We start from the raw sequence: 13,231 nt of genomic DNA on the forward strand, positions 1-13,231 counted from the left end.
TATATTAATTCAAAGGGTGTTATGTGAATTTCTCACGAAAATTAGCATAAAAGGAGTCACAGTTATATCCCCAAACGGAAAAAGGGAGACACGCTATCTCGCTCAACGAACGGACGCGACAAAAAGTTCCTTATGACCAAAGGATGCAACTATTCGTGCTCTGTGTGTGTTCATGTTGCATACTAAAACAAATGAGGGCGTTCTCGCGGCAATTGGGGACACTGGCGTGGCGTGTTGTGCTTTATAACATATCTTTGAGGAGATGTTGCTCTCATTCAGGCTGCCTCCTCAGAATGTAATATTTTTAGACAATTCGTGAGGAAATTTATAGATTCCATTCTGATACCATGCCTTTGAGCGAATTGAGTGCATCATTTTCATCCGAAAAGCCTTACACAATTGCCGTGATAATATTTTCCTTACAACGAAAACGCAATCCGGTTTTGATGGATTGACAATTTACCGAGAAACTAGTTAAAGAAAATTCGGACGAACCTTCACTTTTGAAACTATTTCATAAGAAGTGATTCACTGCGGGAAAAAAAGTCTCTTGGCTCTAGTGCCCAAACTCTTTAAAAAATTGACAAGAAAACATGTTCTTGATTCAATCTGATTTTTGCGAGAATCGAGAGCCAAGACTCTTAACTTAAGCAGATCTACTTTTGATTGAAGCAAAAATCCGATTGAATCTAGAGTATTTTTCCCCCAAATTTTTCAAGAGTCTGTACTCTGGATAAAAAAAAAAAAAAAAAAAAAAAAAAAAAAAAAAAAAAAAAAAAATTCAGTGTACGCTATCCGAATGTAATATTTGCGTATGCTTGATTCGTTGAATCTCACGAGAGGTCGTCGAAGGTAAGAAAAAACCCCGGAGCGACGATGAAGATACAGTGAGCTGAATTCAATCAGGTTACGAGACTGTCACGCATTAAGCGTGAAAAACATAATCTGCGCCGAATCGAGAGAGGAAGGCTCGGAAGGCGGAGGGTGGAAGCGGTCGGCTGACAAGCACTTCCGCGCACTAATTCAGTCGGAGCGTGTGTTTTGGACTGCTGAATAATTAAGTTAAACGTGAACGGCGAAACTGTGTTACACTATATAGTGCAGCGTGCCCGCGAAGTGCGACCCGGAGAAGATCAGATGTCTATTTTGCGGCTGCGGCATGAGGAAAACCATGATTTGACCCGTATTAAAGGAACCGCGCTTGAGCGACATCGACAAGCGTCAGACAACACAAATTAGAGCATACTGCAAGCCTCGTCAAACGCTTCCATCTCATCATTCTTCGATGAGTCCGTTGACCTTGTGATTAGCCTCATCGCTCATTGGATTCGATGCATCCATCTGCTTGCCTGCCGACAAGAGTAATTCTCAGGAGGAAGTGCTTTGAGACCTCTCTGACAACGGCAATTTTCATGCTCGAAAATTTGCCTCGTTGGATTTACAAATCGGTGCGGTTGAAATAAAAACGCCACTTATCAGTTGTTGTGAATATTACGAAATTTAATATTCATATAATGCGTCACTGTATCATGATATTTTCCAGGGGAATTTTTCTCTATAGTTTTACTGCTCATTTTAGGAAAAAATTGTCATTATGTTGGCTACTTAATTGCTTCTTTGCTAGGTGCTTCTTTCCTAAATGAGAAAGACGAGCACACAATATTATTATTGTGGCACCTAGCGCAATCACGTAGGTTTAGATGTACTTAACACCCTTTGATGGATGTACTTGTACATGAAATTCAGGAAGATAACTGCGATAAAGAATCGATTATTAAGGTGTCCGTTGCGAACCTCCTGTTCATCGATCCTTCTCGATATGTTTCAATGGATCAATCGATACATCGCAAAGCACGCCACGCCAGTGGTATAAACATCTGATTACACTCTGATCGAAAGGAAGAGCACGGAATGTCAGCGCGTCTAGAAAACATGGAACTGCTGCATCTCAACTATCCTCGTGAATAATTGCAAGGTTCCCACCGCTTTCTATAATTCACACGAGGGAGCAAGGTTACAATGGACGGCTTTTTCCTCTTTTACAAGATTATAATTGAGAAATAAAAGAAGAATCTCGATTCAAGCCACAATGGCTGAGGCATAAAGGGTATTTCTTTGATACCGGTGTTGGTTTGAATGTTTCTAAAGAAAGGAAGAAAAATAGCTTATCTGCATTCAAAACACTGTTTAGTTGAATCATTTCATCAAGTCTTCAGCTTCATCAAGCGCAGGTTCAACAAAATTGACATAGTTCTATAATTCTATAAGACATTGAGAGGGAATAGAAACCAAAACGACCGAGGACTATGACAAGACGTTTCAATATTGACAATGAAAATACGGTTCATTTTACGTGACATGATAGATGAGAAGAAAATTCCGGGATTTTCTTCATGGATAAGGATTGTTACATTAGATTGTTTTGAAAAAGTTACCGCTCAATACTTGATGAAGAATCTTATTACTTAGTTCCTTGCTAGTTTGGAGGAAGAAGAAACCCATCTGTGGGTATCTTTATGAAGATTTTAATGATAGGTATCCTACGAAAGAGCATAATACCCACACGTTTTGGAGGCATAGCTCAAGATTTTAAGATTTTTAATGTTTGTGAATTAAAAAAAAAAAAAAAAATTAAAACACATAAAATAAAGTCGACTATCCGATTTTCATACATGTAGGTGGATCCATACACTTCAAGCGGTGACGTACGGGGGGTCGAGGGGGGGGGGTTCCCCACCAAGAAAATTTTCGAAATTTTGAAGCATCTTATATGCAGTTTCTGTCAATTTTGTCATCAATAATCACCGAATATAAGCGTCCTTCCTTCTTCATTTCTCCGTTCCTTAATCCTTCTTTCTTTCTTCCCTTTAAGTATCTTCCTCCTTTTTTCGAGCGAGCAGATGAGGGGGCGCATACGCCCCCTACGCCTTCTCGGACCCGCCTATGTTTTAATATTCATTGAACATTTTACGTACCTAATTAGAATAAAGACTGTAGTTTGATTAATATGTGTACATACTAAGCGTGTAGACTTTCGTTATTTGGATTTAGATCTCACCGGTAGACGGAATCGGACGACGGATGATCATCCGGCTGTAGGTAATCGGAATGCTCACAGCTCCAAGTATCCCAAAACCTTGACACGAATTCACACCGAGCCCAGTGAGTTGCTAGTGATCAACACAGCAGACATAGACGCGGTTAATTACCTGGTCTTCCACGTAAAACACGAGAGACGAGCTTCACCCATTTTTATTTCAACTTGGACCTTACTCAGGTGACTCACTGAGAGAAGAATCGTTGTTTTGACAATGCTTATGGTAGATTTCAGCTCCAGCCTACTTTTCTGGTCGAAGTCATGATATCTTCACCTTCCGGTCGAAGTATCACATGCGCTGTTTGGTGCTCAGGCACAATGTTGCCAAATTTCTCTAACATGTCTAATTTCTCACAGAAAAACTAGGGAACATATCCTTTTAACAATTTTACCGAAAATTTCTTATGTCATCAAAACTAATTCCAGAAATATTCATGAAAGCATGTGCAAAAGTTTTAAAGAAAGCATTAAAACAATATTGAGATGTATGGCAACACAGCATCTAAGCGTGAATAGCTTTTGTGACACTTTGGCCGGAAGGTGACAATGTTACTTTGGTGATGACAAATAATATGGTCCTGGTCACAAAATGTCGGTCATGATAACAATGTGGCATTGTGATGCATGGTTTCGTGGGTCAACGTGGGTTTCTGCAAACGCGTTTTCTTTTATGTTCTTTGGAACGAATTATCACAAGAGGAGACTTTCTGTTAGAGGAAAGGTTGGGGGTCTGTGCTCCCCAAGGGAGCTCTTTGAAAATTTAAGGGGGGCCAAAAAATACTTCCCATTGACCGAGGACCGTCCCTTAAGTCTCAAACCTTCACCTCAATCAAGTAAAACGTTAAAGGGAGGAAGAGACTTTTGGATCACCTTGTATGGCTTGGAGACTTTAACGCAGGAGTAGGAAAGTAAGCTCGTCCCGAAAAATGGAACCATGCTTCCTGAGGGTGGATTTACAGTTTAATAAAAGTGACCTTTTGATACATGTCGTACCTCTACTAGTTGAACTCGCAAAACTTGCTTGCGTACTATCGTTTTTTTGAAAAATGTTCTTGTTAGCCTTAATACCAGTAATTGTGGTCGTAATGTTGAATTCAATCCCCACAAATAATTTCAATAATAGGAAAACATCGGAAGTTTTTGGGCAAGGCCATACTATATGAACGAAACATTTGAATCTAATGATCTCTTCATGATCTACTCAATTTTAGTCGTAGGTTCATGCCACTTACTGACAAAACTCACTAAAATTCTAGGTCATTTAGTCATTCAATTGATTTGATGGCTGTAATTACAACTGTCAACGATTACAAGATAAAAGTCAATTTAAGAGGCATGTTTGGTGACTGTGTTTTTCGAGATTTTCCCTCACCTTGATTGATATGTGATAGGCTACATAACAGGCTCAAAGAGGAGAAATGGGAGGGGAGGAGGAAAATGAGTTCATTTTTTGAGTGATTCCTTCGAATTCCGATAGAGACAAGTGACAGATAAAGATGTAAATTGTTGGACGGACACGGACGGAGGTCTTTTCTCGAGTGGGTTCTTCCCTCCGTCTTCGGTTTGCAAGATAATGGCCTCTCCTCATGTGACACTGAACCAGGATGTTGTTTCATTTTTTAACAACGAAACGTGGTCGAAGATAACAGCGGGGAAACTCGTCTAGGTTGCTAGCTCGTGCTCTTGGCTTAACGAATATCTCAACTTTAAAATCACAGCCGAATCCATGATTCTATTTCTGGAATATGGCAACGACGTTTTGTCACTCAAGACTGGTGGCCCGATCGGAATGCTTAAGTTCAAAATCTCGAGCAGGTAGAATGTCGTTAGAGTCTAGGCTCTAAGAATCGACTTTCAATGAGCTATCGCCTTTTTTTGCTTCGTTGATTTAAATGAAGCCGACTCTAGAAAATCTGGTTCTCAGACTTATTTTAGCTCTGCCTCTTCGAAATTTCGTCAACAAGGAAGTGGTATGTAAAGACAGAGGAAATCGACGGACGGAGGCTTAACAGCACCTAATTAAATTATATCCACGAGCCTAAATGCACGGTTCTGTAATATAAAAATAATTATGCAAGTTCACGTTAAACGAGGAAGGTAACGCACGAAGTCAAGGCAGTAGTGATTCTTGAAAGTTGGTAACACTCTTCTTTCTCCATTTAAATATATGCAAAACAATCGATTCTTGGAGAGGCAGCTTGCCTAACCTAAAGTCGATTTTCTTAATGGATTCAAATGGAGCAAAAACAGACGAAACACAGAACAGGAGAAAGAGTGTAAAGTGAATAAAAATGATCTACGTTGGTTTATGGGTACTCAAGATGTAAGTTACTTTAAAGTAAGAAGTCTAACAGGACTTTAGCCGTATCAATCAGTAATGCGCATCGAGAATGCATTACAATAATGTGTTACTAGTGTATCACTAATTAAAGAGCTCAATATAGAACAAGCAAAGAAACAACTTAAAACGGGACTAAGGCCGCAAATAATAGAACGAAACACATAAAATAAAATAAAAAGCCCGGGACGTTTAGCAGGGAACACACCCGCATTTTCAACCGGCAAAACAAGAAAATTAAAAGAAGGACACTATGAGCCTCACCGTTGTTATTGTGAGACTAGAACAAGCCACGGACCAATACTGTGATACGAGATGTTACAGTTCAGGTTTCCAATAAAATGTATGCATATTTATAAATTTGGAACGCATCAGAAACTTATCGTTCGGGCTTATCATAATAATTTATACTAATTTAACGGATTAAACTACTATAATAAATACGATTCTGTGATACGCGCTACCAAAAGCATATATATCACTTTTGAATCATTTAAATAAAAGAAGGATTTCTTTTTATGTATTAGTCTCTACATACATTTTTTTAAAGACTTGGTTGTATGAGTATTTAGGTCAAGATTTCCTGGAGTCAAAACTTGATCGCGAATTGCATGAATATAGCGTGTTTATCGAATTGGATCTGTACTTCGGCTCTGAGGAATACGGTTTGCGGAGACGCAGCGCATCGGCGTGAAATCTTGCCGTCTGCGCGGAGTGCGGATTGGGCAAGTCGTCGCCTACCTGACATAAGGACGTAACCACACTCTGCAATGAACCCTGTCTTCCATACATTTCAATGCTTTCCCGGGCTCATCTCAATGTGTAGTTGCGCCCTTATGTCAGCCAAGCGACGAGGTGTGTTAACCTACCCGCGACCGTAATCACAAAGCTCATAACTGTTTCCACGGATCCACGCTCGGTGCACGTAAGACGCCAGATAGGCATCTCTCAGAAACTTTGAATCAGTTAGGCACCCTCAACGCTCCCATCGTCTGAATTTTGATGCGTCCAGGTACTTGCGATTTCTCAATGCGTGCGGTCAATATGATTCAAAGAAAATGAACACGGTGAAAAAGAAAAAGAAAAAGAAAAAGAAAAAGAAAAAGAAAAAGAAAAAAGAGATACAATCATCTGAAATGGTGATACGAGTACTGTAATCAACAACAGACGTCAAGTAGTATCTACCATAAGTATAGATGTTTGAAACATAGGCGTATCAAGGGGTGAACTTACGCCCCCCCCCCCCCCCGTTCGCCAGAAACATTGGGTAAGAAAAAGATAGAAAAAGGAAGAATTACAGGAGAGAAGAAGGAAGGGCACTTATATTTGGATCTTATTCATGAAAAAACTGCAAGAAACCAGGTACCTGCGATGTCTCAATACGTGCGGTCAATGTGATTCAAAGAAAATGGACACAGTGCTTAAAATGCTTTGAAATTTTGAAAATTTTCTGGGGAAGCCCCCCGGGACCCCCTTTACGACCCCCCCCCCCCTCGTTCGGGGTGTCTGGATCTGCGGATCTGCCTATGGTTTGAAATCCTCTACAGTATAGTAAAATCCTTTGCAGCATAGTGAATGACACTCTGCCTCCTTGACTGAGTACCTTCATCACCAACCACTCATGTCAGGATACAAAAAAATCGACCACATTTCTTCTTTTACCAGTCATTATTAATTGATTTGGCATTCATTATTCAAAGTAATGTAGAGCTCAGACATGATCATTTAGCAAACAAATGCGTAATCACTAAACTTAGTTCCAGATAATAACACTTTTGGGGAAAGGAATAAATCCGGAGACAATGATGTGAAACCGGTTGAAAATTTTTATTTTACTTGAAAAATTAATTGAATAGCTATATGACCTATACTTGTAGTGATTTTTATCAACAAGTCACTTCAGCACACGACTAAGAATGAGTACAACTAGAAAAAGATCGTGAGATTCAAAAACAAGTTGCGTTGACAAAGGAATGACCTTGCCTAAAAAATTTCGATGTGACCGTGTTGCTCACGTTATTGGTAGAAATTAATTTCAACATTACGACCAAAATTAGGGTTTACAGTAAAACTTTTAAAAACCAATAATATGAAAGTATGTTTTGTAAGTTCAACTACTGAGTTACCACGTATCAAAAGGTAACTTGTAAACTGTAATTCTACAGTCCGCAGTGTTCCGTTTTTTTTTCCAGGATGCGCTTGTTTTTCTATCTCTGCGTTAAAGTCTCCAAGCTATACGTCAGTTGAGCAAACACGCTACTTCGAATAAACGTGATATTACTGTGTGGGATATAGCTTTTCCAGCTCTCAAAGTACTCCTGCTAGCAAAGGACATACCTTTTTTCGGAATTAGCTTATTTTCCTAACTCCGCGTTAAAGTCTCCGAGCTATAAGTCAGCTGAGCGAACACACTACTTGGAATAAACGTGATGTTTCGTTGCGTGGTGGTGCATGCAATGGACATGCAGCTATGGACTTGATCAATGTTGACGAAAGCTGGATGCATAGTCGTAACCCTGACCTCAAAAAACCAGCTTAAAACGGGTAAAACCATGGGTTTCATTGATACAAGAACTATTCAGAAACGATAATCTTACTTTACGTACATTTATTTTGGCACCATCATAGTCGATTGAATACCAGTGCTTTCGTGCATTTTGGTCCATAAATTCACAGAAAGATGTGTCATAATCCGCTCCCGCAGTGATACGGTTATCATCAATCATCGACAGACTTGTAGGCCCGGTTTAGTCTTTGTTTGAGCGGCCCTTAACCGCAACGTTCGAGATGTAATCGAGGTGTCCACGCGAAATCGAAACAGTTATTTTCAAACCTTTTGATTACGATAAACGAATTTCTAACTTTCTTAACCACAGGGAAGCAAATACCACATGCTACGCATCATTAGCTTTTCTTTACTCGAGGTGAAATTCCAAGATTCTACCGAGTGGAAACTTCATTGAGATTTTAGAATTGTCAGCCGAATATTTTCTTGCCGAATATGTCACCCGTTCATCTAGCATGAGTTGGAACAGCAAGCGAGTTCGGCACACACTTTGATGTTGTGATTAGTCATATTAGGGAATACCGGTCGGGCACGGAACTTCAAAGGTCAACTCAAGGCTGTCGCGGCTAATGTTGGTGTCGTAATTGGTGGTGCCATCACAGCCTCCGGCGACCGAGTAAATATTTTTCACTGCGATAAAATCCCGCCGCACTGCGTTCTTTCGAATGATTCATTCGTCTCTAGAAATACGGTAAATGTCAAAATATGTTGGCTGTTATATTTTTCAAGATTTCCTTGATCGGAACAGCGCATTTCAACGCGCTCTCACAAATATTTTTGAGCGCTTTTTCATGAATTTAATACCTGCATTTTAAGACGTTCAAATGAAAATAAGGGTGTTTACACTTGTGCTCTAAATTTTTTGTTTTTTTGTTGGGCTAAACCTTGTTTACAATATTAATCGGTTGTCATCTTACTAAGTTTACCCGGTCATAAGCGAGGCGCGACTCTTATTGAAATAATGAGAATGTCCATCATTTTATACAACTTTTGGCGTAGGTTCAATTCACCAAATATGAAGTAACTTGTACTGAGGTAGTCCCGCGTACTCCAGGCATTTACGGTTTTTACATGATTTTTAGTGGAATGAACAGATCGTTCTTGGCAAAAATTTACTATACATATTGATACGCACACATTATAATACATAGCACTTTTTCTGCCATATTTCAAAACAGAGAGCCTTGATTCCGTTTCAGTTTCCACTCATGTACAGTGATGTAGTTTATAAAATATGCGAGGACGTGGTTCCTGGAAAATATTCTCTCGTTCAATGAGTATGGGCTTTTACGTAAGGGAAGGAACCTATTTTGTTCAGAGTTAAACATGGACACTGTAATCAATAATTAGCTATGCTGTATTCCTTAGTGCGTCGGAATGCAAGCTGATCTTCAGCGCCTATAAGGAGAAGTAAAATGCTTTGCTCCCTTCTTTTTTCTCCATTTAAAATCGGATAATTATGGGTTGCATGTGTGTAGGGGTCCTCCTCCTCGAAGGCGGTGCCCTTTGGCGTTTTAAGAAGGAGGAATCAATTACTACGTTAAGGAGACGTGAGCGGTAAGATGTTCGAAATTTTTCAAATATTGAAACGAAAAGAAGAGCAAATTTAGGACTTGGGAATTCAGGATGGAAAAGTAAACGTTAGATGATGAAAATATAACTGTTCTTTAAAAGAAGAAGGGGAAAAAAAAGAACCAAAGATGAAAACTGACTTCGGACACCACCATGTTAGAGTGGTTACTTCATGGGGGTTGAGGGGGGAGGGGATCTTTAAACCTTGTGTGGTCGATTTCTTAGGGCATATAATGATGACACCGTTTAATATATCATCATCATTGCCCTAAGTAATTTATCAGTGAGGCTATTAGTTGAATATATCATGTATGAGCATGAATAATCTTCGATTGGATTCAATGAAAGGTGTCGCAAATTCTTAGATCAACAAGTTATACAAATATTCGGCTCATCTCTAAGAGTGCGTTGACCTTCTCGCATTCCTTCACGTTTGAAGTCCTCAAGAAGCGCTTCAATTTGAGTTTCAAGATTTTCTGGACGAAGCAATTAGTAATGCTCATCTGTCTTGATTCGCAGAGAACCTTTACTCATGCCCTTTTAAACATTGAAAACCGGATTGTGGTACAGCCATGGCGTTTCAGTTGTACGTACCTTGACGATTGGACGTATTTATGCTGAAAAAGAACTATTAACACATGAGTTAAGGAACTATGCGCGTAGGATATGTTTACTGGATAGCCTCTAAAGATTTAATTCATGTGTGCATACTTCCTTTTAGCAGCTCTAGCATACATTCGTCTGGTTGTTAATACCTATACTTTTTCGAAGCCACCATAGAGTTTTTATGGAACTGAATATTGACGTAATGGTACCCGAGGAATAAGCTTTTCTACGACTGATCATGCAACCTGATTTTGTTTGATCGAGAAAGATAAAGCCTGCTCGCAGGTGCTGACAAGTTCATTCTCGTCCAACCACAGCTCGGCAATAATAGCCGACCGGCTCGAAGACTAGGTGTGCAATCAAATTTGAATGGTCAATACTTATGGTAAAACCGAAACTTTCACGTTTTTCCTCCTCCTGTATGTGCACATGTGTGTACTGGATTGTCCAACAAAGAATGTTGCAAGGATAAAATGTAACAATTCTGAGGGCAGAAAAGAAGTAGAAAATAAATCGTACCTCCAAAAATCGGTATCCAAAAATATCCTAAAATCGCACTTTCAATTCACTCACTTCAACACTGTCACAAAATCCCTCGACAAGAGGCTATTCCATCCGAGTGTCACCGAGCAAGTGTATCAACGTGAACAGCACTTTTCCATAACACGTAAGGAAAACACAGATTTCAGAGGATCGTAGGACGAGCACCGATTCGAAAAACCACAACCGATTCCGGGGAAAACTTTACACCTTATGGTTCGAACTGGCCGGGAAAAGGATCTCGGGGAAACGGAAAAAGCGTCGGGGGAAAACCGGGAAAGCACTGGAGACCGGGAAAATGTCGGGGCGACGCGACGCGACGTCAAGCGGAGAACAGACACGAAGACACATCCATCGACGCGCGGTGCGGAGCTGAGACTACTCAACAGTGGAGTCACTGAACAACCTTGAGCGTGGACCGCCGCGCCGCCGCTGCCACACCGCCACTTCCACCGCAACCACCGCCTCCTCCGCGGCCGCCGCACAGTGGATCGAGTCAATTGAGAAGGTCGGACAACATTTGGAAACTTTAAAAGCTCATAACTCCGTTCGTACAAAATTTTGAGGTTTTAAATGTGGTTCCATTGGTTTTCTCGTAAAATTTTCTTCTTAAAACACCCCTTGAAACTTAAAATTCGATGAAGTTAACATCAAAATTTGCAGTTTTAGTCAACGATTTCATGTCCGACCTCTCCAATTGACTCGATCCACTGTGCGCCGCCGCGTCCTAGCCCCAGCTCCAGCCGCGTCCAGGCGTCCAGGAGATCAACCCCATTCGTCTTACCCTACCCCCGCCCCATCGCCATGGGTCCTCGTCTCCTGGATCAACCCATTTATGAATGTGGACCATTATCTGCTATTATGACGTCACTAATCGTCGATCCTAGCTTGGAGCTAGTCTCTGGGTTCGTTGGCCTGGCCGCACCGTGTGCACACGTTAGGTATACATGCTTTACGGCTACTTATGGTTAGAAAATGTTCTTATTGTCAAGGGATTAATTTTTTTCGCTTTTGTTTCCCTCTCTTTTTTTTAAAAAAAACCCTTAAGTAAGTTTTTGGACATATTTGGTCTTGGTGGACCCTAAGAATTTAAAAGCGGTTTTTGCCTATCTCATAGTTAATATCAACCTTCTCTGAGGGGTGAAAAGGAATGTTTTTGTTTAAGATGTAACACGTCAATTTCCTCAACCGGATTTTTTACCCGAAAATGTTTTTGTAGTTTATTAGGTATACATGCTTTACGGCTACTTATGGTTGGAGTATCTTTATAGGGAGAGTATGGACAACTCGAGAATTTGAAGGTCAGGTTTGATCATGTAGCTCTTAGGGCTCAAAAAGGCAGCCGACCTATGAACTCGAAGTATCCAGTGGTGCTAGTTCAAACTCCGATAGAGGCACACTGATAAAAATTATAAAAGCACGTATAAAACTTTGATTTTGCATACATTTTCTCAGTTTCAAAGTCTCAATCCTTAAAAACGCTTGTTTACAATGCGCCAGTTTACAAAGCGATAGATAAAGAGGACGGAAAGGATATGGAGGGATCCTATTGGTAGAAGCGGGTGGTTGCGATGGACAAAGGAAATACGCAATTAATTAACGACACCCCACGAGAGATCCCTCAGTTGGTCCATCACTTACCTTCTTAGTCTAAAAAAACCACCCATTTCAACCAATAGGATAGCTTCATAATCCTTATGTCTTCTTTGCCTACAGCTTTGTCTATTAATTTAGATAATGGAGATGTTGCATGTGTGAGGAATTTGCGATTTGACTGTTGATTATGTAAAAGTTCGCGAGAAACACGATGATGCCACTGGTTTCCTCTGAAGTCAACTCCCAAGCTCAAAAAAAGCTCTCAAGTTGAGGCCAAAATGGAGGAGATATCCCACCCTACCCTGAGAGTCCACCTCTACATCAAGACAAACTCTCCATGCAAAGATAGGGAGCAAATACATTGACAGGGCTGCCACTTTATTTGGGGACTCCAAAACTAAAAACACGGCAACCCTGCTAATGTATTTGCCCCCTATCTTTGCATGGAGAGTTTGTCTTGATGTAGAGTGACTCTCGGGTAGGTGGGATATCCCCTCCATTTTGGCCTCAACTTGAGAGCTTTTTTGAGCTTGGGAGATGATTTCAGAGAAAACCAGTGGCACCATCGTGTTTCTCGCGAACTTTTACACAAGAATCAACAGTCAAGTCGCAAATTCCTCACACATGCAACATCTCCATTAGCCCGCTGTTGTCCCTCGCAAGTCACTGTGTTCGACCACGACTGATCAACAATTCCATTGAATTTTCACGGCTATTCGGATCGCAGTCATATCCCTATTTTCGGGAGTGCACCTCCGCAAGGCCGTGCTCCAGTGCTATCGATGCAGTCGCTCGATAAAGTTATAAAACATCCCGAGCAGGCTAGACACGATGATGGTTGTTTGCTCGACGGGCTCATTTTTCCATCGGATAAACTAGATGAATTATTAATCGCGAGCCTCGCTATCTAACGAGA

General features: G+C 40.6%; 1 protein-coding gene across 1 annotated transcript in view; it reads right to left on the reverse strand.

Annotated features, from left to right (window-relative positions):
* LOC109037398 (imaginal disc development protein B4) overlaps positions 1–11,038 on the reverse strand; it is a 56,539-nt gene extending 45,501 nt beyond the window's left edge. The window contains exon 1 of the mRNA XM_019052034.2: positions 10,699–11,038. The gene's annotated coding sequence lies outside the window, so the exon portion shown is untranslated. The remainder of the gene's footprint in view (positions 1–10,698) is intronic.
* Positions 11,039–13,231: the final 2,193 nt, after the last annotated feature.

This window comes from Bemisia tabaci, chromosome 5, assembly GCF_918797505.1.
Source record: "Bemisia tabaci chromosome 5, PGI_BMITA_v3".
NCBI classification, from domain to species: domain Eukaryota; kingdom Metazoa; phylum Arthropoda; class Insecta; order Hemiptera; family Aleyrodidae; genus Bemisia; species Bemisia tabaci.